Raw genomic sequence first — 25,346 nt, 5'->3', positions numbered from 1 at the left:
AGGGATGTCGGCTTCCTGATTTTTCAGCCTGCCTTCTGGGTGAGGGGCCTGCCACACTGATATTCAGGAAACCCTGTTTGGGTAGAGTTGCCCTGTCCCCTGCGAGGGGGGATGGGGATGGGCACAATGTGAGCGGGTATTTCCAGGCTTTTGTTCTCTGGCTGCTTTCCCTGGCGGCTTTCTGTGCCTCTTCTGAGAGTCAGAGCAGCAGTGGCCCTATGCTAGCGTCTGTCTCAGAACAGAGAGATCACAGTCTGCTCTCCACTGAGCTCTCTTGGCCACTTTAACTCTGTTACTATCAGTGCTGCTAAAAACCCTGCAGCGACCGGGGATGTGTGCCCCACAGCCTGTGTCCCAGCCCTCACTTCCAGGTGCGGCATGTCTCTGTCCTTTGAGCTTCTAACACCGCCCGACGCCCCCGGTTCCCACGCGTGCTCCCGAGCTCCCTGTTTCAGTGTGGTTCGCGTGCACTCTGGAGCGCCAGTTTTCAGTGTGGTCGCGTGCACTCCCAAGCTCTCGGTTTCAGTCTAGTTCGAGTGTGCGGTCTGGAGCTCCTGTTTTCAGTTTGGACACGCGCACGCTCCCGAGCTCCCAGATTTAATCTGGTTCCAGTGAGCACTCCGGAGCTCCGGTTTTCAGTCTGGTCACGTGCGTTCCCAGGCTCAGGGTCTCAGTCCGCTCTCTCGCGGGTGCTGGTCCACGAGTCTGCCCGCTTCCCAGAACAAGGGGCTACTGCTTCCTGGCACCTGAGCATGGAGGCTCCCTCCGCCTTCCATTTATCTTCCTGTATCTGTGCACGGATTCACAGCTCCCCGTTTTGTACCTCAATATTCGGCGCTGGAGATGTTCGTTTGTAGAGATCCAGATCTATCTTCCTACATCTCAGGCTGATTCCATGGGTGTTCAGGATGGTCTGGTAGGTATCCAGCTCGACTCAGGACCAGCTGAGAAAGGGTCTCCTACTCCTCCTCCATCTTTTCTCCTCCTTGCAGAAAGTGGTCGCTTTTCTATTCATAGAGTTTCTGCTACTCTTTTCTTCATTCTCCAGTTGTGTTCATAGGTATTCAGAATGGTTTGGTAGCTCTCTCGCTGAATTCCTGGGACCAGACGAACTTTAGGGCTCCTGCTCCTCCGCCATCTTGGAGCACCGAGCTGGAGCTCAACTCCTGGTTTTAAACTGGGTTCCTTGCAGAAAGTGGTCGCTTTTCTGTTCATAGAGTTGCTGCTATTCTTTTATTCATTCTCCAGTTGAGTTTGTAGGTGTTCAGAATGGTCTGATAGCTATCTAGCTGAATTCCTGGGACCAGACGAATTTTAAGCCTCCTGCTCCTCCGCCATCTTGGACTCCTCCCCCCGAACCTTTCCTTTTCCAGCTCCCATTTTGTTCTTTCTGCCTCTACATTGATGCTGAGAGACAAGAAGAATGAGAGTCTGAGACCCACTTTTCACTCTCCTCTTTCTAAGCAAGTTGAAATTCTTCATTCTTGAGTGTATTATGTGACTTTGTGCATTGATTTAATTTTGATCTGTATTCTTTCCATGTTATTCATTGTTAAGGTAGATGAATGTATTTTCTACTAATCCTTCCTGGAAAACTCAAAGGAGCATTTTCTGTATGTGATCCTCATTGATAGTTCAGAGAGAGGTCCTCTACTGAAGAAAGACCCAGAATCTCAAATCTCCAGGAACATCTGTGCTCCATTTTGTAGGCTTCTGCTTTCTTAGGAGAGATGGGGTGGTATCTGATCAGAGGCTTTCAGGGGCTCAGCATGGCTCCTAGATCAGTTCTAACAACATGGGGAGGCTGGGCCGAGTGACACTGACGTGGGAAGACAGCTGCTGTGCCAGGCTGAGGACCTGTTTATTTCATGTGTTCTGAAGTCTCCTAAGAAGCCGCACTGAAGCATGGTGTTTGGGATTACTCTGGAGCCCTCTACCAGGTACCCTCTTACAGGCAGGTGGTCTCTGAACTTTGGAAAGAAGCCCAGGTCCCCCTTGCCCTGCCCAAATTGTTCTCTTAGCCTAGATGTCCTAATCTTTCCCTGGAGTTCCCATTCCTGATTATGTCTGTTTCAATAATTGATTTAGAGAACAGGAAGGCAAAGAAAAAGAAAAAAACAAGCATCAAACTCTTCTGTGAGCTGGACCTAGAGCTTCCCTACCTGATTGGTATCATGGTCTTTTTTAAATATTGGATTCCACTTGAGGCAGTAACAAGATGGAAAGAAGACCCCAACCCCACACACGTTATATAAGATAGAACCAAAGCCCCAGGACCCATGAAGAGACAGAAGAAGTCAGCCAACATGCTCCACCATCGGCAGCACACCCCCATCTCGGGCAATGGGGCCACAGCGAGTGCATGCTCTAGTCTGAGCTCCCAGGCTCCCATCTGAGGGTTATGGGGCAGCCACAAAGGGCCCTTGAGTACAGATGAGGGACAAAAAGAGGACCGTGAACCCACAATCTCTCTCCCACCATCCAGCCAAGCAGGATCAACCACGAGCTCATGGCCACTAGATTTCTCCCCTCCCCTAGTCTTCCGTATTTTCCTCAGTATATCATATATATGCATTTACCTAAGTGTAATTTTCTCCTTCCCTCCCAATAACCCAGATATTAGCTGGTTCCCCTTTACTTCTTAGAGATACAGACTTGGACACCACCACTTCCAGAGCCTTTGGTGGTCTGAAGATCTCTCAGGAAATTTTACCAATTCCCAGGGACTATTTTTTTTTTTTTAATTTCTCTCTCTCTCTCTCTCTTTTTTTTTTTTTTGGAAGTACAATATAGTTGTGATGTAATCATGTGTAGAATATGCAGTGTGTTTACTTGGAAATCAATCCTACCTGTTAAATTTGTAAGGGTCTTGTATCCATCTTAATAATGGCCCTTTTAAATTTCCCCATTTCTTCAAAGTGTTTTTCTTCTACCATAACCAGCATCTCCAACATTCCCCGCCTCTCCAGACTTTTCCATTATATGCCTTTCTTTAATGAGAAAAACAAAAGATTTTCTTCCAAGAGAGTAAATTTCCAGATTTAGATATTATTGTTACATTTCCCTGGGTTGGGGGATAGAAGTAAATATTTGCAGGTTGTGGAAATGAACTAGGAACGAATCGCTTTGTGCAGATGGAGAAATGTCAAGGATGCATTCAGTTCTTTCTGGAAGAAGGTGGACGTGCATATGCACATACATAAATACATATTGAGTGAAGTGGGGATATCTGGCAAGTCGACATTTTCCTTTCCATGTTTTCTAACTCCGTTAGTTCACAGACTCTGTTTTGTAATGACAAGTATCCACCCAGATCCCATCAGAAATGAGCAGTTCTGAGTGCTCCCCAAACTCCAGTTACTCCATGAGATTCTATGGGATGGGAAAGACTGGATAGCTCTCATTCAGGTGTTCAGTTGGTGTACCCTAGTTAAGTCTTTTTTTCTTTTCTTTTTTTTTTTTTTAGATGGTATCCTTTATCACTGAGTGACAAAACAATTAGGAGAATAGAAGCTCTTAGAGGCAGTGAAAGCCTGTATGTCATGAAGAAGACTGTGAGCCAGCATCACATCCGTCATCATGGGTAAAAGGTCTTTGATACTGCCTGTGTAATTACGTACATGGCTCGAGTTTATGATATATAGAGATCAAATTACAGTCCTTGGCTACACACTTAATAGAGTTTTTGCTGTTGTCTGCATCAGAAAGAAATGTTAAAGTTTGTGACTTGAATACTACGTATGTCATAAATTCCACTGGGTTTTTTTTTTTTTCAGTTTGTTTGTGTGCAGAACCAGCTCTAGCGACCGAACAGTTTGTGCTTCTATTTCTTTGTATTTGCTGGAATAGGCAGTTGTTACTCGCTTAACTCCAAGAATAAGAATTTCATTTGTATTGCAGGAAAAATACTGGTGTCTAGTTTTATTATGGTGTGTTTTTCAGTAAAAATTATTAAAACATGTCGATGATGCTTGCCAGTGGTAGTTGGGAAAGTGAGAAGTCACTGTTAGGATTATCATCGAACCAGGGATCTCTTAGTTTCCTGAGCTGCTTTGGAGGCTGCAGCACTATTCCAGAAGCTCTCTAGCCAGTCGTGGGTGTTGTAACGGACTGGTGATGGAGAAAAGAGTTTGTGCAAAATTGTGTGAAAGAATAACGTCAAGGTCAGGTGAAAGCTCAGGAAGTCAGCAGGACTCTGATGAACCCACAGAAATTGTGTTGGCTTTTTCAGGGATTCTTCTATTGATGACATTTAAAAAAGAAAAAAAAGAAACAAGTAAACAAGACAAACAAACCACCAAAATTCCCCCAAGAAAAAACAAAAATAATAAAACAAGAACCTTCCCATACATCCGCACCCCCACAGGAGATGAGGCGCTCCTTGGCTTGTGGCTGCTCAATTCCAGTGTCCGTCTCTGTGGTTACACTGCCTGCTCCTCTTCTTGTCTCGTCTCCCTTTGCCTCCTTTTTATAAGAGCATTTGTCATTGAATTTAGGACCCACCTGGATGATCCAGGTAATCTCTCTATTTTCAGAGTTCGTAATGACACTCGCAAAGCCCCTGTTCCCGTATCAGGCCATATTCACGGGTTCCAGGAATTAGGACCTGGATGTCTTTGTGGGTCAGCATTCAGTCCATCCTTCTATCTCTGTTCTCTCTTTCTCAAATAGGATTTGGATCAACTCTCTTCTTTTCCTTACTTTAAAACAATTTTTTTTTTTTTAGATTTTATTTATTTGAGAGAGAGAGAGAGGGAGAGAGGGAGCAGGAGCAGGGGGAGGGGCAGAGGGAGAAGAAGGACAAGCAGACTTCCTGATGAGCGAGGAGCTTGATGTGGGGCTCGATCCCAGGACCCTGAGCTCCTGACATGAGCCGAAGTCAGACACTTAATGGACTGAGCCACCCAGGCGTCCCTCTACTTTCTTCTCTCTCCTATTTTCCTCATGTGTCTTTGTCTATTTTTTTTTCTCAATTATGTTTTCTAAACCTTCTTTTGAAATTTTATTTTTTAAAAGATTGATTTATTTTAGAGAGATGGAGAGAGAGTGAGCAAGAGCGAGCGAGTGAGAGCCAGCATGTGGGGGAGGGGCTGTTTTCAGTTCTGTTGAGTCACTGTGATGCTTGAATGGGGGCAGGTAATGCACAGTTGGGGGGAAATGGCCCTATTAAAGATCATAGGCTTTGTCTCAGACAAGCCTGGGGTCTGTTGTGGTGGCTCAACCACAAGCTTTGTGGCCTTGAGTGAGCTTCCATTTATTTATTTATTTATTTACTCACTTACTATACTTGGTCGTGATTTCTTTTACATGTAATAAGATATACAGATCTCTGGTACCTGGGTGGCTCAGTCATTTAAGCATCTGCCTTTGGCTCAGGTCATGATCCCAGAGTCCCAGAATCGAGCCCCACATTGGGCTCCCCACTGAATGGGGAGTCTGCTTTTCCCTCTGCCCCTCCCCCTACTCATGCTTGCTCTCTCTCTCAAATGAATAAATAAAAAATCTTAAAAAGTAAATAAAATAGCATGCTCAGATCTCAATGCATGACCATGGATTTTACATACGGTATACATCCATGTGACCAGATACGTGCCCCTCCCCCTCAGGTATAACAACTATTCTGATTTATGGCACAGGGGATTAATTTTATCTTTCAAAATTAATATAAATGGAATCGTACAGTAGGGGCTCTTTTGTGTCCGTCTTGTCTTGTTCAATGAAATGTCTTTGAAATTCATCCATGCTGTTGTGTGTATCAGTTTGGGAGTTTGTCCTTTTTAACAGCTGAGTAGTATTGCATGGTGTGGATATCTCACTGTTTATCCTTTGTGTTGTTTCTACTTTGGGGCTATTATGAATAGAATTGCTACAGTTGCTGTAAATATTTTTGTACACGTCTTTTTTTAGACGTCGGCGCTTAATTCTCTTGGGAGCATATCTAGGAGTAGAGTTGCCGTACTGTGAAGTAAGTGTAATTGGTGAAGTTGATAAATGTGAGCAATGTGGTGCATTCACAGTACCGACTGAGATGGGAAGTATGTTAAGACCTGACTTGAGTAAATCTTTTAATCTTTGTGAACCAAGTCACGAATCTAAAGTAAAAATAATACCAGGCACCTGGGTGGCTCAGTTGGTTAAGCGTCTGCCTTCCACTCAGGTCATGATCTCAGGGTCCCAGGATTGAGCCCACATTGGGCTCTCTGCTCAGTGGGGAGTCTGCTTCTCCCTCTCCCCCTCCCCCCTGCTTGTGCTCTCTCTCTCTCTTAAATAAATAAAATCTTAAAAAAAAAAAAACCAAAACAATAATACCCACCCTGAAAAGTTGCTGTAAAGATTAGAATATGTAAAAAGCATACAGTGCCTGGCATAATATCTGGGGCCTAGTAGGGTATTCACTAAATCAGAACTGTGGTGGTGGTGGTGATGAAGATGATGATGGTAATATAATCTCTTCATATGCACTGATGGGTTGACTTGTTGAGTTGAAATATAAACCTAACCTCTTTCTTTTATCCTTGAAAAAATATTTGAAAACTTCCAGCAAGGTCCCTCTTGTACAGTGGGTAGACCGCTGCTTCCCACAGGATTCCAGCATCGTGCCCCTGAAATCCTGATTTAATTTCAGATGGGGCGCGGGCATCTATTTACTTTAAATGTGCCTCCGGTGAGGTGAATCTGTCGGGCCGAGAGCCCATGCTTTCAGATAAACCCATTCACCTCCCATCTCCTCAGACTTGGCCGCTCTTCTGTTCTCTGAGGTAGCTGACTGGTTGCATTCCTTCTACATCCTTCTCCATGCAGAGAACTTCACCTTAGACCCTGAAACCACCTCTGAGATTTCTGTCTTCCTGGGGAGCGTCCTCTCTTCCTTTCCTCTTGTTTCCCTAACGGATCGCAAGCCATTGACAGTAGAGGGTGTGCCTACGCTCCCCCTTTGCTGCTGGGTTTCAGTATGCAGTCTCAGTCTTCTCAAATGTCACCTTATCAATATTTTCTTCTTGTGTCTCCCTCTGTTGTTACTTTTTTATTTAAAATAAACACAAATACGGCAAACTCCTACAGCCTCTGACAGCTGGCAGCCCACACGCTTGGCTGCTTCCACCTTCGACGTGCCGATCACTCTGGCAGACTGTTGAAAGTTGTTGTGACTTAGGGAGCAGCTGGTTTTTCTTCTCGTTCTTTCTTCCTTTTTTTTTTTTTTTAAACTTTAGTGCATTTTCTCTCTTAATTATCAAGGTAATATATGTTTATGGTGGCAGAAGATTTGAAGAGTTTAAGTCTAAAGATCCAAAAACACGACCAAACATCTTTCATGCAGTTTTCTCCATATATGGTCAGTAGCCAATTTCAGCTCCAGCAATTCCTGCATGTGTAACCTTGGGACACTCCTTTTCTCTGGGTCTGTTACCTCATATGTTAAAGAGGGATGATAACAAAAATTCGATAGGACAATTGGCAAAAGACATGAAACGTAACTCACCAGGAAGAGATTTAAAATAGTCATTAAACATATAGAAAAACATTCAAGTTCACTCGTAAGAAAAATGCAAATTAATGGCAAAAATTTTAAAGCTGGACAACATGCTTTGTTGGTGAGGCAGAAGAAAAACCAGGCATTCCCATACACTGCCAGGGAAAGTGTAGGATGGCACCCCCTTATAGAGGGGAATTGGGCAATTTCCAGACTACTTATGTTTATATTTTGACCCAGTAATCCCACTTCAAGGAATTTACTCTGAAGATGTATCTCAACAGTCTGAAAATACATATACATGGGATTACTCATAATAATGCTTCAGTGTTATTCATAATTGCAAAATACTGGAGATAACCTTAATCTCTAAACATAGGAAATGTTTATGGAAGAAACTATGGAATATTCATATCAAGGAGAATTATGCAATTGTAAGACAGAAGGAAAAAATAGCTCCATAAATCAAAATGGAGTAATTTTCTGTGAAAAAAGTGAAAGTCAGAGGAGTATGTATCATCCGCTATCTTGTGTAAGAGGCAAAGTCAATAAGAAAGTATTTATTGCAAACACACACACAAAACAAAAAAACCAGAATTTTGGTTTTTAAATATCATACCGTATTAAAAATAGGTAGTGCTGCTTGAATTTATGGTAATGGCTGATTCCAGGTCCAGGGAAGAGAAAAACCAAGATGAGCCTGGAACATCTTGGATAAAAGGAAGAATGTACTTTAAAAATAATGGGAAGAGTGACTAGGTGACTCAATTGGTTAGGGGTCCAACTCTTGATTTTGGCTCAGGTAATGATCTCAGGGTCATGGGATCAAGTCCCTTGGACTCTGCTTGAGGTTCTTGTTCTCCTTCTGCCCCTCCCCCTACTTTCTCTCTCTCTCCTTAAATACATAAAATCTTAAAAAAACATAACGGGAAACTGCATTACTTAGGGTTTTCTAGAGAAACGAACAGTAGGAGATAGAGATATCTAGGACACATATCACATATATAATGTTCTTGCCAAAATGAAGACAAACACAAGGAGAAATCAAGTAAATATTTATATATTTGTATATAATATAAAAATTGTATATTATAAGGAATCTAAGAATGTATTTATTATACATGATTGGTTCATGTGATTATGACCACTTGAGCAAGTCCCAAGATCTGCAAGGTGAATCAGGGAGCTGGATATCCAGAGAACAAATGTTGTAGTTCCAGTCTGAGTCTGAAGGCTTGAGAACCAGGAAAGCTGATTGTGTTCCAGGCCAAAGGCTAGCAGGCTTGAGACCCAGAATGTGCCAATGTTTCAGTTCAAATCCAAAGGGAGAAAAAAGCTGATACTGCAGTTTGAAGACTATCAGGCAAGAATAATTCTCCTTACTGGGAGAGGGTCAGCATTTTTGTTCTGTTCAGGCCTTCAACTGATTGGATACGACCCACCTATATGGAGGGCAATCTGCTTCACTCAGTCCGCTGATTTAAATGTTAACTTCATCCAAAACACCCTCACAGAAACATGCAGAATAATGTTTGACCAAATATGTGGGCACCCCGTGGCACAGTCAAGGTGACATGTAAAGTTGACCATCATAGGGCCTATGAATAAAATAGGAATTGTGTGTCCATAGAAATAATAAATAAAGAAATGATAAATAAGTAAAAGAAAATCTCTTCCTTAAAGGAGAAAGTCAGGAATGATAAAGGTAGTCCACCATTTTATGACCATACAGTAATAGCTGATTCAGACAGTTATCTATAAATAGTACAATAGTAGATGAAAGTTTGATGAAGTGATGCGTTTATACACACTTATAAGTGTGTAAAATAAAAAAATAAAAAAGAAAGGTAACTTCACAGTAGAGAAACTTGACACTACCTAATGGCTTGGGCCGCATTTAACACACCAATAACGTGATCAGCTGACATCCTGTATCTACTGGTGTGATTCGCCGAAAAGGACATGATATCACCTACATCGTGTTCTTGCCAAAATGAAAACAAACACTGAGGGGAAATCTGCAAAATGCATGGCATATTCACTTAAAAATGTCAATGTCATGAAAAACAAATGCTGAGGAACTGTTTCAGATTAAAGGAAAATAAAGAGACATAACATCTGAATGCAATGAATGATCCTGGACTGGATCCTGGATCTGAAAAAAAGTTGCTCTGTAGGACATTATTGGGACAATATAATCTATAAAATATTAGTGCAGAAGCATGAACTTTCCTGATTTGATTATTATACTGTGGTTATATAACAGAATGCCCTCATTCCAAGGAAACACACAGTGAAGTATTTAGGAGTAAAGGGTCATAATGTATGTAGTTTACTCAAATTGCCCAGAAAATGTATGTGCCTGCATCAAGAGAGAGACTGACAAAATGATACAAAGAGAGAAAGGTACAGTAAATGTGGCAAAATGTTAATTGGTAAGTCCAAGTGATGGTAGAGAAGAATTTTTTGTAGTGTTCTTGTAAATTTTCTATAGTGAGAAGTTACATCAAAATTGTTTTAAAAATTAAAATAAAAGGGGCATGTGGGTGGCTCAGTCAGTGAAGCATCTGTCTTTGGCTCAGATCATGATTCCAGGGTCCTGGAATTGAGCCCCACATCGGGCTCCCTGCTCAGCGGTGTGTCTGCTTCTCCCAATCCCTCTGCCTCTCCTCCAGCTTGTGCATTCTCTCTCTCTTGTTTACTCTCTCAAATAAATTAAAAAATCTTTAAAAAATCATAAATTTCTGTCCCATTTCCTGATAGTGTAAGGATAGGGTCCTTGAAGTATATTGCAAAGTCAAAGGGACAGACTTTTAAAAACTCTTAGTTGACAGGTGCCTTTCCAGAAAGACTTCCCTATTTTCTTTTGTGCTAGCAGGATATGAATGTGTCTGCCTTATCTCTCCTCACCAACATTGCATATTATCAATTATTTTACTCTTTAGGAGCTGATTTTCAGGAACTAAACTGGGTGGTAGAATTTTGCTATATTTAAAACTTTGTGCTTTTGTCTATTGCTTGACATTTTTCTAAGATGAATTATAAAGAAAAACAATGAAATAGTTTTCTAAAAAAAGATGATTTTGTGGGCCAAAGTAATAAAGGAACCAACGTAGGCTGTATGGTTTCCATATATACAAAGAAAATCTTGCTGTCACACAGGCAAATTAGTTTCTTTGGGTGACTGTCCCATGAGGACAACTGGTTTTTGGCATCAGATAGACCTGGGTTCAAGTCCTGGTTCTTTCATATCTTAGCTTCTGACCTTGGATAGGTTATTGGACCTTTCTAAGCCTTTATTTTCTACTGGAAAAATAAGGATAAACGTACTCTCCTCTCAGTGTTGTTGGGAGGCTTAAGTGAGATAATGCTGGAAAGGTGCTTGCTTGGTAACTTACTAGGCGCTTTATAAATATTAGTTTTAAAAATTCATTATGCAATTGTTGTCAGCTCCGATCTTATTATAAATAGAATAATGGGTATTGTATACGGATACAGTGTCCTTTTATCTAAGTCAGGAGGAAAATACTGCCAAAGAGCAACCCACAGAAAGTAAATTATCTGAGAGATTAGAAGTTGTCCTGGGATTTGGATCTATGACTACTGTGACTGTAGCGTAGTAATGAACTGAACTAAGGGTCTGCAAGTCAAATGACCACATCCTAAATTCTTGATTATGTTCCAGAAGCCCACCACAGAACAGCTTCCTGCTGATTAGATGTCAAGCCAAGACTTTTAGATGGGAGAGCTCGGTTTGATTCTGAAAGTTACAAAACCAAGCTTTGTTTGTATATAAAAATGCTGTAAAATGGTATTTAGATTACTGAGGAATCAGACATGTTTGAAAAGCTGTGGCCATTTCAAATTTCTTTAAATCTGTTTTGCCTTGGGGGCAGATTGAAAAAAATATGTAATATATCCCGTCACGAAAAGACCTCCTAATAGGGCAATCCACTACTTGTAAGTGGCTATAAAGGAAATACATGTCCCCCAGTACTAGGTCATGATTGTAAAACCAGACCATTAATTGGAAAAGTTCTGTTAATTTAAGGTTTAAAGGAGTGGATATTGAAAAATTAAGGGTTTTTTTTGTTTTTTGTTTTTGCCCCTGTTTATCTCTCTGGAAACAGTCATCATAAAATACATCCCCTTGCCTCCTGATAGTTATCAGATGCTACTGTATCCTCACAAACCAGAGCCCTGTGGGGGCAGAATCTGCCATAAATGTCTAAGTTATTTACTGGGCCAAGAATTTATGTTACACATTGAAATAAAGTCTAATCTTAAAAGAAATAATCCATGTAATGAATACTTTGGCACACCCGTGGATAATTTGAAAGCATATGCTACAAATTTCTAAGGTAGAGTTGGAAGGCCATGTGCTAACGTTATGCATTGATGCACTGAAGTGAGCTCAGAGGGAAGAGAGCAGAAATTCCTACCCTCTTTGGATGGTGCCTGTTTTCTAAATTCCCATTTCAGTCTGTGGAGCGGGGGCCATTAATTTACACTGATGGTAACTTTTTAATTCCGAGATAAACTTGGGGCTGCGTGAAAATAACCAGTGTGAAGGGTCTTTCTTTGCAGGAGGCTATGAAAAGGGATGGGGAATTTCTTCAGCCACTCTGGTGAAATGGTTTTCTCTCACTCTCCAGCTGTCCAGGACTGCTTTATTGTGGCAGGAGTTTGGGGAGTGTGCAAAAACACCGTAAATAGCATTTTCAAAGCTTGCTTTCTCTTTGAATTCTTTGACAACCAAATGGCTGGGTCTGTGACTGTGATGGTTGGCCTTTCGAGAAAGGGGATGTCTGATTATTTTGACTAAAGCTAAATGGCTGCTGACCTGTCATGACTTGCTTAGGAGAAAGTCCAATGTAGTGTTGACTTGCCATTCCCTTGCCATCCAAGGGCACTTCATTGAGAGGTTGAGGGATTTTCCCCTTTCTAATCTCTTGTTTTGTTCCATCATTCACTTACAAAAACAGCTCCAAAGCATCAGCATCTGGCCAGTTTATATTCTTCTATTTTAATCATGATGGGGTGGCTTAGGATTCCCTAGTCAGATTTAAGAAAGTTGTTTCAGAAGAAAAATTCTTACCTTGCTCTCTATTCCAGCTCTCAGACCCCGCCTCTTCTCTCTAATTCCACATAGTTTTAATTATAATAACAAAATGACTAATAACCATCTGAATTTTTTCAAATATAAAAGTCGGAAACTCACACTTCAAACGTCTGATATTTATTTGGAGATGTCAAAAAAGCTCCTTGTTAGTCCAAGGCATTGATGTATTTTAAAAGTGTTTGATTATTCATGAATAAATATTAAAATTCTTTCATATTTATGAATATTTGCAGTCTTCCTAAGAACCATGCTGTTTATCTATGTTAAAGATGCTTCTAATTACCTGGTTCAATCACTTCAATTTATTGGCACTCCTGTGAATATAGAAATAACAGAACTTGTCTTCATGATTTAAGTCTCTCATTTAGCTACCCCCAAATTGAAACTAAGATTCTTCTCTCCTTAAAACCAGATCACTTTATTTGTCAAAGAGAATTAAAGTTTTACATTTAAATGTCATTTTTAAGTGATTTCTGAAATTAAAAGTTAGCATGCCATTAGTCTCAAGCAGAAATGGAAATGTCAGGCATCACTTAATCATCAGTTTAAGAAATTAATCAACTTGTGGGGAAAGCCCATCATACTGTGCGGAGCTTTAAAGAAAAACATGAAATTATCAGTAAATCACAAAACAACATCTGATCTTAGGAAACAGTGACAAAATCTGTTTTTCTTTTTTTAATTTAATTACTGTTTTTTTTAAAAAAATTTATTTGTTCATTAGAGAGAGAGAGATTGCAAGCGAGCACAAGCAGGGGGAACAGCAGGCAGAGGGAGAAGCAGGCTCCCTGCTGAGCCCGATGTGGGACTCGATCCTGGGACTCTGGGATCATGACCTGAGCCGAAGCCGACTCTCAACAGACTGAGCCACCCAGGCGCCCCCCCTTTTTTTAATTTAAAAACTCACTTGGTTCTCATAAGATATTTATGATCAGTTTGCTGTGTTAAAGACAGCTTCCAGTCCTTTCATGGGTTATATAAGCTTACCTCTTAGTTCTGTCCCAGCAGATATATTTGCTTCTAATGCATATTAGACCATGTTTTATCCTTGAAAGATAAAGGTATTTCCAGAAAGTTAGCCTCTCTTAAGTTACTTTCAGGTTTGGTGAAAGTAGGTTTTAGAGAAAAGATGATCTTGACTTTTTGGAAGGAAAAAAATGTCAGGGGAATAATATTAAGAATCATGGGTTTAGGGGTGCCTGGGTGGCTCAGTGGGTTAATCACCTGACTTGCGATTTCGGCCCAGGTCATGATCTCATGGGTTGTGAAATCAAGCCCCGAGTTGGGCTCTGTGCTTAGTGGGGAGTCTGCTTGAGCTTCTTTCCCTCTCCCTCGGCCCACCCCCTTAAATAAATAAATAAACCTTAAAAAAAAAGAGAGAGAATCATGGGGTTAGGGGCTCCTGGGTGGCTTAGTCGGTTGGGTGTGGGACTCTTGTTTTCGGCTCAGGTCATGATATCAGGGTCGTGAGATCCAGCCCCAGATGTGCTTGAGATTCTTTTCCCCTCCTTCCTCCCACTTGCTCCTCCCCTGCTCCCACACTCTCTTGCTCTCTCAAATAAATAAATAAATAAATAAATAAATAAATAAGATATTTTAAAAAAGGAATCATGGGGTTATAAAATATTTCAGATTCAAAGTTTATTTGGAGAATACCTAGATACAATACTTTTATTCTTCTACATGGAAAGCACACTAGACAGGGAGTTATAAACATCCCAGTCCAGCCAGTTGAACTTGTGGTCATGGATCAATCATGTAATTTCTTTAGGTCACTTTCTTCATCTGTAAAATCTGAAGAATAATGCCTTTTCTATGTAAGGATTAAATAAAAAACATGAATGTAAATATGGAGTCATGAATTGTGACACTACCTGTGGAGACATAAAAAAATATATGCCCAATATTCTTTGAGGAGAAAGTGTTCTTTACACTCTTTAATTCTTTAATTCAGTTTTTGGCTTTCATTAGCCTTATTTTCTTTGATTCAATCTTGGACTAATATTACTATGGCTAAGGCCAGACTGTTGATCTGGGATTTGTTACGTAAGAAGATTGAGAAGGTTTGCAAGACATTTGCTTAGATCAGTAGTTCTCAAAGTTTTTGGTTTCAGAGTTGCTTTACACTCTCAAAAAAATTACTGAAGACCCTAAAAAGCTTTTGTGTATTTGAGTTACATTTATCTATATTTAGAGTACTAGAAATTAAAATGGAGAAATAGTAAAATATTTGTTTATTTCAAAGGAGCAACAACGAATTCATACAAGTTAACATAAATATGTTGGTGAAAAATGACCATAATTTTGAAAACAAAAAAATAATTTAAAAAGTGGTGGTTTACATTTTTGCAAATCTCTTTAATGTCTGACTAAATGGAAAACAGCTGGATTTTCACATCTGCTTCTGCATTCAGTCTCTTGCAATACCACATGTCAATTAGCCTCTGAAAAACTATGTTCTATACTCAGGAGAGGATATGGATGAATAAGAGAAAAAAAATCTTATTATTGTAAAAATAATTTGATGTCCTGGGACCCCTGAAATGGTCTTGGAGCCCCCGTATTCCTGATACTTCGAGGACTGCTGGCTTAGAAGATACTAAGACATACATTGCATCCTGTGTTTTGATGAGGGTACATCCTATCAGAATGATACCTGAATCTGATTTAGCAATCGTAAAAATGTTTCTAGGCTGTTGTTTAAAGATCTGGCGAGTTAATGATAATCTCCTATGACCTTAACAATTATTCTGTTTTTTAAAGAATTGAGGTATAATTGAGATATAACATCGTGTAAGTTTAAGGCATACTATGTGTTGATCTGATATATGTTGTGACATGATTACACCACAGTGTTAGCTAACACTTAACAACTATTCTTAGAGCTAAGCATGCTGATTTGTTTTCAGGGGAACTGAGTTTCCTCTACTTCCCTTGTATAGGAAGGGATTAAAAATATCTTTTTATAGTCAAAAAAAGTAACAGGACACCTCTGACTTATTTCTCTATTGGCTTATTTGTATAATTGATGAATAGATTACAAACTTCTTTCTTCAGACAACTTAAGAGGAACAATTTAGTTTGACACAAGTGTAAGATGGTACTACCGTGCAAGCAGGGGGAGGCGCAGAGGGAGAGAATCTCAAGCAGACTGCCCACTGAGCGCAGAGCCAGACTCGGGGCTCAGTCTCATGACCATGAGATCATGACCTGAGTGAAATCAAGAGTTGGACACTTAACCGACTGAGCCAGATGCCCCTCAGAATATGTGTTTAAAATATCCTAAAGCTAGTACTTTTTCCAGAAAACATTTTGAGTCTGTATTGTGGGAGAAAATTTACTACACTAAGTTTTTCAAAAGTGTCCTGTTTTCTACATAAATTGATTGTTAACGTTTATGGCGAATTTCTTAGGCTGTACTTATCACATGAGTACTTTGCACACATTAGCTAATCAAATAGCATTTGTTCGTCGCTCCAGAGATTACAGGAGGACTTTTTGAGCATATTGTTTCAAAAATTCATGTTAGCTCCTAGAGGTGTCTGAGGGGTTAATCCTCATTGTATACACCAGGTAACTGAGATTCTGAAAGATAAGGACACTTCTCCACAGTCACACTACTTGTAAATGCCAAAGCTTTCCAGCTATCTGTGATTCCATGCATGGCTAAATCACTCTGTTGTTCTTTTATAGATTGATTTTATAACACTAATCTGGTGAATTCAGAATCTCAGGCTTCTTGCAGGTGCTTCAGTTGTGAACAAGTGACATTTTATGTTGAAGGTAGAGCTTTGAATGTGGGAGTCAACAGCGGGAGTAGTTAGAGCTGGGCTGTGGTATACAGCCCATTTTTCAGCAGGATGGAGCAGTAGGGACCCCGCACACTAAAGACTGCTTGAAACCACTCCAGATGGAAATGCTGAGATTGGCGAGCCACTCCTGCTTGTCTTATCTTACGGAAATTAAAAGTCATGGACTATATCGCAAAGGCACAAGCTACAGAATATGGAACCCTGGCTAGGATTCAAAGGACCTGAATCCATGCTTCACTTCCATCATGAGTTTTGGGAACTTGGGCATATCTCTGGGTTTTGAATTTCTCTTTTGTAAAATCAAGACATACCACCGGTTCATCTCTATCATCCCTTGAAACGCTGTGAATACATTCTGGACCAGAAGCCTTAGAGACAGCCTCTTGGTACAGAAGCACAGCGGAAAGTCATTGATTTTTCTATCTGTGAGATGGACAGAAGAGTAATGTCAGAGTTAGAGTGTTTATAGTGATCAAACAAGTTAATGTCTGTGAATTAGCTTTGGAACTGGAAGAAGCCTCCAAAACATTGTATCATGTATTATTTGCAATATTCAGTTAGAATAATGAATGCTTATCTGAAGTCAGATACATTGGAATAAGTTAGAGCAGTCACATTTTTTTCCTCTTCACGTGCTAAAAGTGATGCCCATTGGATGCCGCGTGTCTCCCGAGCTGCAGTTTATGCATCTATAACCCTAAGTGAGGGTCACTGTAAGAACCCGGGGTTACAGTACACTCGATACCATGCACTTTCTGTTAAAGATGGTGAAGAATCAATTCTAGAGATGTCTACTATTTAAGAAGATGAAAACATTTGACGAATACCCCTTTGGTTCTAAGGTGCCTTTGCAGAAGTCGAGCAGGATAAGTGATCAATGGAAAAGCATGGACCAGATAGGTAATAAATTCCTACTCCAGTCACTGTGGCCATGAGCACTGGGTTTGCTGACACGTGGCTGGTCAGACGTTTCATGAAAAGTGTGCATTGAGGAGTAAATTTAGGTTTTGAGTTTTTTTTCTGGGATGGAATTTCTGGGATCCATTCAGGTCTTTTTGATCCCTGGTAATCATAATTGTGACAGATTTTGGGGGCCATTTGCAGCATTTGGAGATGATAAAGTATCTAGAGTATGTTTTCTGTTCAACAGCTGGTGATGTGTAGCTAAGTGTCCCACTAGATCCAAGTTCAAGAATTCTAGAAAGACTTACATTCCCATTCCTCATAAATAAATGATTAAACATTTTAGCATGAAAATAAATGGTAAGTTATTTTTCATCCACGATTAGAAACTAGCGTTTGTACTTATCCCAGGCATCCAGTGCCTCTGTCAACAACACTTACGCTAAAAATGCTCTGGAGGGACCATAATAAGAGAAACAGAAGGCGTCAGGAAATGCACTGCTATTTTTCAGTGCTAGCATTTGTCAGAGGAGGAAATCAGATGATAGGAAGACACTGAACTGGATACCTTTATCATTGACTGTTACAACCCCAGGGAATGAGATCAAACTAATCTGAAGACAGCGGCTTGGAAAGAATGCGGCAGGAAACACTCAGGGTGCCTGCTGGAGACTGGGGCTGCATGTGCAGGGACAGCACATTTACCAGGGCTGAGAAGAGCAAGGAGCCCTGCTGGATTATCCCCGACACATCTGTGAGGCTGGTTGATGGTAACCACATATACTCATGTTGGCCGTGCGTCACCAGGGATTGGAGGGGACTAGTGAGGACCTGCCATATCATACCCAAATCACAACAATAAGCCAGAGACATGGGCCCCTTCTGCTTGAGAGTGATCCAGCAAATGCAAATCCAAGATTTGTTTAAACCCTCCAGCAGCTCTTCAGTGCTGGCAGCGCAAAGCCCACGCTCCTTGGCAAGACATAAAAGGCTCTCCAAACTCTAGGCCTTGCCTGCCTATCTCACTTCAGCTTCCATTACCCTCAGCCTCATGCTTAAGCTGCCCTGATGTCCAGCTTCTTTTAGTTTTCTCCTTGCAGCGCACTGCTCTCATCACCATGCCTTTGGTCTTGAGGAGACTTCTTGTTAAAATGATCTCTACTTCTTTCTCTATCTGCCCCGTCCTTTTCATCCTTTGAGAGTCAGCCCCGGCGTTTAGGTCCTTTGACAAGTCTTCTCTGAATGTTCTTCTGCCACATCTTGGTTCAGAGCATGTCATTGATTCTCCCGTAGTATCTTGTAGACGTGCTATCATTTTACCTTCCATCTTCAATTATCATTATTATTATTTTTACATTGGTAGTCCCTCTTTTAGATTTGAAGCTTGAGATTAGGGACTGTACTTTGGGGAGATAATTCTCCGTGAGTGTCTTGTGTTTCTGCATGTCTCAAGAGCAAAGGTACTGACTGCTTTTATTTTGTAGTACCCTTTCGAGGTGGTTTGAGCAAATAGCCTTTCAAGGTAGACATAGTGCCGAGCACTCTGGGCCGGTCTGTTTATTGTCCAGTATAATAAAGGTACTGTCTTCTTCCAGGACAAAGGGAAGGCAGGCTTACTGCTCATAATAAAATATTTTTATTGATATGAAGTTTCCTCTTTCGTAATGTACATCACCGCAGATGCAAGTATCATATGACCCTCTTTACATTGTCTTGTGGGTGCAAATGTTCATACACTGGCTATAGCTATTATTGTAAGTAATAGATGACCCATTTCCTCAGACCCATGAGTCTTCTGTCTTCCACCAGCATCCATGAAATTGTGGCAGGCTAACTTGCTAGCTTTCAAGGAGGCTAAAATCCCAGGCTCTTCATAATTCTTTACATGTATTATATTCATCGCTATACTTCCAGCACTGAGATAGTGCCCAGCATATGGTAAGTGCTTAATGAGTGTTTAGATGAATGCATGAACTGACCTCATGCTAGAGAAAAAAAGCAAAAAAGGGTAGCACAAGGTAATCGTTCCACTCAGACCCTATCTTTGTAATTACATGTCTGCTTTCTGCTTAGCCATCTCATCTCCATTATGTCTACAATGGACTTCCGAGATGGCTCCCAGAATCTGTTGCTTTCCTAACTACAGCTAATGCCAGGAGAGAGGGTGCAGACCCTTCTGTGGTTTTGTCTTGGAGCATGCACCCAAGTCATCATTGTCATCAATGCCATTTCTTACATGCTTACCGGGGCAAGATACAGTGATAAGTGTCATATCATTGAAGTTAAATAATTTACATAATTCCTTTGAATTATTGGTCTTAAAAATAGACAGTATCAAAAACATTGTATATTAAACATGCTCTACAAACCACAGAATTGTACAGCACAGCGATTCAACTAGGGAAAGGCCATAACTAAATACTCGTAGCTTCTGGTGAACAAGTCTTGATGTATGTCATATATGTTGGGTATGCTGGAATGGCTTTCTGAAATTGCGTATTTTTACTTCATTTCCACATAGTATGGAAAATTTAGTCAAGAGTTTAGAAGGTGAAAGGAGATGAGAAAGCATCGGTAGACTTCAGAAAGTCTGACTTGTAATTTTTTATCTCTTATTTGAAGCCAAGTTTATCCTGTGCACTTGAATATCACATTTGCTCTTAAATATTCCATGCTATCAGGTTACCACTTTTGTACAAAAATTTTGAGAAGTGTGTTGATCTTATTTCAGAGAAGACCCCCAAAAGGTTCCTAGACATGGGGAAATGTTTCTAATTTTTAAAAAAGTTAATTTTAGAAAAAGTTTAAATAAGGGCTATTAGTCCTGAAAGTCAGAAGAGATAGTTTGAAACTTTGAACAAAGGAAACTTTAGGAAAAACAGCTTTTGATTATATTTTTCCCCCATCTAAAACAGATTTGGTTGGGTGAGTTGATTGTAAGCAGGTTGGGAACCTGTAATTGTACTTGTCAGTAAAGACATGAGGTTTTTCCCTAAACAATAGTAGAGAATGCTCACTGCATGATTAGCCAGTCTTCAGATTATGCCAGATTCTTAGTGATTTCAGGCTTGTGGGTAAGAGTTCCCAGTGGATTTTTTTTTTTAAATCTACAAATATTGTTATTCTTTTTAAAAACCATTTTAACCATCGTTGAGTATACAGCTCAGTAGTGTTAAGTATATTCACATTGCTGTGAAACATATCTCCAGAACTTTTTCATCTTACATGTGTGAATTTCTTTACCCATTAAATTGCAACTCCTCTCTTTCCCCCTTCCCCCAGCTCCTGGCTACCACCATTCTACTTTCTCCTTTTATGAATTTGACTACTTTAGATAACCTCATGTAAGTAGAATCATACAGTATTTGTCTTTTTGTGTCTGGCTTATTTCATTTAACCTAATGTCCTCAAGTTTTATTTATGTTTTGGTATCTGACAAGATTCCCTTCCTTTTTAAGGCTGAATAATATTCCCTTGTATGCATATATCACATTTTATTTTTCCTTTCATTTGCTGATGAACATTTTGGTTGTTTCTACCTTCTGGCAACTGTGATATGAAATGTATGTGTGCAGGTATATTTTTAAGACCTTGCATTCAATTCTTTTGGATATATACCTTGAAGTGGGATTGCTGGATCATATGTTAATTCTGTATTTAATTTTTTTTCTTGAGGAAACTTCATGCTGTTTTCTACAGTGGTTGCACCATTTTCTGATCCCACCAACAGTACATAAGGGTCCCAGTTTCTCCATGTGGAATTCTTAAAGACTGTCTTTCCTCCCTGAAAGATTCTCTGGGAATCATGACCAGAGGTAACAATCCTTTTTCTTTTTTTAGCTTTTGAACTAAAAAAAAAAAACAAAAAACAAAAACCCAAAACATTTATTTGACTTTATTTTTCAGAGCAGTTTTAGGTTCACAGCAAAACTGAGTGGAAGGATAAAAAGTTTTCCCTTATACCCCCTACCTCCAGACATGCATAGCCTCGCCATTATCAATATCCCCCTTCAGAGTGGTACCTGTGTTAAAATTGATGAACCTATGTTGACACGTCAGTATCACCCAGAGTCTATAGTATACTTTATTTTTTAAAAGATTTTATGTATTTATTTATTTGAGAGAGAGAGAGAGAGAGTAGGGGGAGGAGTAGAGGGAGAGGGACAAGCAGACTCTGTGCTGAGCTTGGAACCCAATGCGGGGCTTAGTCTCACGACCCTGAGATCATGACCTGAGCCGAAATCAAGAGTCGGATGCTTAACCGACTGAGCCACCCGGGCACCCCATCTATAGCCTGTTTTTTTTTATTAAAGATTTTATTTTTATTTTTTATTTATTTGAACAGATAGAGACAGCCAGCGAGAGAGGGAACACAAACAGGGGGAGTGGGAGAGGAAGAAGCAGGCGCCCAGCGGAGGAGCCTGATGTGGGGCTCGATCCCATAACGCTGGGATCACACCCTGAGCCGAAGGCAGATGCTTAACGACTGCACCACCCAGGCACCCCTATAGCCTATTTTTAAGTTCACTCTTGGTGTTGTATGTTCTGGGGATTTGAACAAATTTATGAAGACAGGTATCTACATTAAAGTATCACACCGAGTAGTTTTATTGCCCTAAAAATTCTCTGTGCTCTATCTATTCATCTCTCCGTACCTCCAACTTCTGATATTTTACTGTTTCCATAGTTCTGCCTTTTCCAGAATGTCATATAGTTGTATTAGTATAGTATGTAGCCTTTTCAGAATAGCTTCTTTAACTTATTAATATGTACTTAAATTTCCTCCATGTCTTTTCATTTCTTGATTGCTCACTTCTTTTTTAAGCCCTAGAGATCTAATGTGCAATATAGGGAGTATAGACAATATTATAATCATTGAGGCTGCTAAGAGACTAAAACTTATTATTATTCCAAACACTAAAAAAGAAAGGATAATTATGTAACATGATAGAGGTGCTAATTATCACTACAATGGCAATCATATTGCAATATATAAACATATCAAATCAACCCGTTGTACACCTTAAATTTACACAATGTTTTATGTCAAATAGATTTCAGTTAAAACACAACCTCCAGTGACTCCTACCGCTTCAGAGACTGAGATAGACATCTCTCACGGTGCCTGACTGTCCTGCCCAGCTCCTCTCCCATCACTTTCCCCCTGTTCTCATTTGGAAAATGTTTCCCCACTCCACATTGTCCTGATGTGTCAACCATCTAAAACTGCTACTTCTTCCTCAGTAGCCCTTAGGTTTTTCTGCTAAAACTGATATGGAAAATTACACTCTTCCTTCTGGATTGCAAGCCATAGGAATGTAGTTCTGGGCTACTGGCTATCTTCTTTCCCATGAAAAAGCCTATGCAAATACACTGATCATGGTGGGCATTTCATAAAATATATATACATGTTGGATCACTGCTTCAAACACCTGAAACACATATCATATCATATCATATCATATCATATCATATCATATGCCAACTATACCTCAGTAAAAAAACCAAATAAATAAACATTGAAAAAAGAAAAAGGAAAAGCTTGTATATGCCAGGAGAAAATAAGGTTAATATGCAGAGTGAAACAAAGCAGTGCTTGTCAGTAGAAGGTGAGACAATTGATGGCATGGTTTGAGTCCCTAGATCGACTCAAGGTATTAGAGTTGTCGGGATTAAATGAGTTAATAAATGCGGGTAGGTGAACATGTACAGAAGTTCAATAATTGTTAACTATCCTTAATCACATCTCAGTATACGATATTTCTCTATATACTCTTCTCTGATTGTACTGTAAGATTTTTGAGAGCAGGCCCTAGGTCTTACCCATCTCTGCCCCTCCTCCCATGGGCTGTGCAGAGCCTAGCTTACACTACGGTTCAGAACCCTCGTTGCAGAGAATTTAATAGATCAGCTCATTCCAATTCCTGCAAGAAATGTACAGTGTGTGATTCAGCCTCATATTTCTAAACAAGTCTGGGATTTTGTGAGTAGATTTGTGCCATTTACTTCTAAGATGTGAAAAGTATCTTTTGCCTGTGGGTTTGTTGTTACTTTCAGAGTACAGTATTCTGACTTGGCCTAAGTTGCCATGATTTCTTTTTTTAAAGGTAACAACTGTTTTTATTTTGCTTCTTTAAGATCTAAAATTCATCATCTTTCGAGCGAGCTGGAATTAGGATATTTTTCCAGAGTCAATAAGTGAAAATGCCTAACTCCTTATGTTATGCTTGGAAAGATAAAATTGTTCCTGGTGCTAAGATTTGAAAGACAAAATCACTCCCAAATCTCAGACAGTTGAAATGCAAAACATCGTAAAATTAAGTGGTTTATGTTGCCTTTGGTGCATTTTCCCTTGTCCTATAAAAGATGGACATAAAAAGGATTCCTGATGATTTTTTCATGTTTTTAACGCGTGTACAGAAATCCTAATTTCTGTTTACTTTAGCGCTAGCGTTTGAAGCTGTGTTTAAGTTAATTATTAATGAGAAAAATGCATTGCCTATTTAATTTTCAATTGTGAGGGCACAGTGGAATGGAATGAGTCAGTTTATTCTGATTTCCTGCTGCAATTTAGTGGACAAATGTAGATATGATAATGTGATAAGTAGAATTTTTAGTCTGTAGTTTCCATTTCCACAAGCAATAGCCTTGAAATTTAGGATGGGAAACATTTGCTCTAGTAGATTCAGTGAAGCACATGGTTTGAGTATCAACCATCATAAAATGAAAAGGACCCACATCATTAATTCTTTCAGATCTCCAGCTGGACCATTGGCTCCTGACATAAAGTGCCGGGAGTAGGATTCCTTTGTTAACAGGTGTATTACTTAGTGGGTGTTTGGGAAAGTCTGTCCCTTCCGTGTCTCTCCCAACAGGAGCACCTTTTTTCAGCATCCTCATTGAGAAGGTATTTTTATTAAAAGATATTTTATAGAGAGACTCATATCTTTTACTAATAATAGGGTTATTTTCTTCCTTTCCGATTCTCATGCCTTATTTTTTATTCTGACTTATTGTATTGGCTGGGATCTCCTATCCCATGTTGAATTGTGGGGAATGTTGCAGGCATTTTTGTCCTGTTCCTTCTTTAGTAGTTACTAAAATTTTACCATTAAGTGTAGTAAGATTTCTGATAGATGTCTCTGATCATGTAAAAAGACTTCCATTCTATTCCTAGTTGACTAATAATGGTTTTTGTTGTTGTTTTTAGTGAATGAGTGTTGAATTTTACTGAAGAGCGCTCGTCTGCATTTATTAAGACAATCGTGTGGCCTTTTTTTTTTCTCCTTTAAAATACAATACTACTAGATGTGTTCATTTTGAACCATCCTTGCCATCCTGAAATAAACCATATTGGTCACGGTATCTTTCAGAATAGATTCGACTTGTAAATATGTTAGTTAGAATTTTGCACTTACGTTTAAGAGTGCTATCCGTCTACACTCTTCTGATTTCCAGCAGAGCATACAACTCTTCTTCCTGCCTTGCTGGGCAGGTGGGTGGTGGAGGGGAGGAGGGTATGCAGGTGGGGGTGAGAGGTGGAGGGGGGTTGATTCATTCCCTGGCCACCCTGTCAACTCCCAACCCTGAGCTCAGCAAGCCTCTGCCTCCAACATTCTTGCTGGCTTGTTCTTTTCTGCTGTACAAGGTGTTTTACTTTGCTTTTATTTTACTTAACTTTTTGTTTGTTTGTTTGAAGTTGACCTATTTAGAGTGTGACCCTTCCGCTCCTTGTTGCAGCATTGCTCCCTGTAGTCATCGGGTTTTCTAGCCTCAGGGGAAGACCATTTTCACAGGGCAGTGTGCTCGGTGCCATCAGCAATATTTAGTAGGCACACTCCTAATTCACTTATGGGAGTTGTCGGTGAGGATGTTGGCTGTGCTTCTCAGAGACTACTAGATTCTATAACAGTTCAGCAAAAATTATACATGTTACAATCCAAAAGAGAATTCTCATCTCCAAAACATTTTATGTTTTTCACATCACTCCAACCCTAAGGTTAGAAATAGAATGATTTCTTTAAAATGCATTTTGGTT

General features: G+C 39.9%; 1 protein-coding gene across 1 annotated transcript in view; it reads left to right on the top strand.

The window, feature by feature from the left end:
- The window catches only part of FREM1 (FRAS1 related extracellular matrix 1), a 275,149-nt gene that overhangs the window by 74,734 nt on the left and 175,069 nt on the right, over positions 1-25,346 (top strand). The window contains exons 5-7 of the mRNA XM_057313443.1: positions 3,467-3,590; positions 20,591-20,652; positions 20,984-21,123. The gene's annotated coding sequence lies outside the window, so the exon portion shown is untranslated. The remainder of the gene's footprint in view (positions 1-3,466; positions 3,591-20,590; positions 20,653-20,983; positions 21,124-25,346) is intronic.

This window comes from Ursus arctos, unplaced genomic scaffold (assembly GCF_023065955.2).
Source record: "Ursus arctos isolate Adak ecotype North America unplaced genomic scaffold, UrsArc2.0 scaffold_18, whole genome shotgun sequence".
In the NCBI taxonomy this organism is placed as follows: Eukaryota; Metazoa; Chordata; class Mammalia; order Carnivora; family Ursidae; genus Ursus; species Ursus arctos.
The sequence above is the reverse complement of the archived record's forward strand: the minus strand, read 5'-3'. Positions and strand labels throughout refer to the sequence as shown.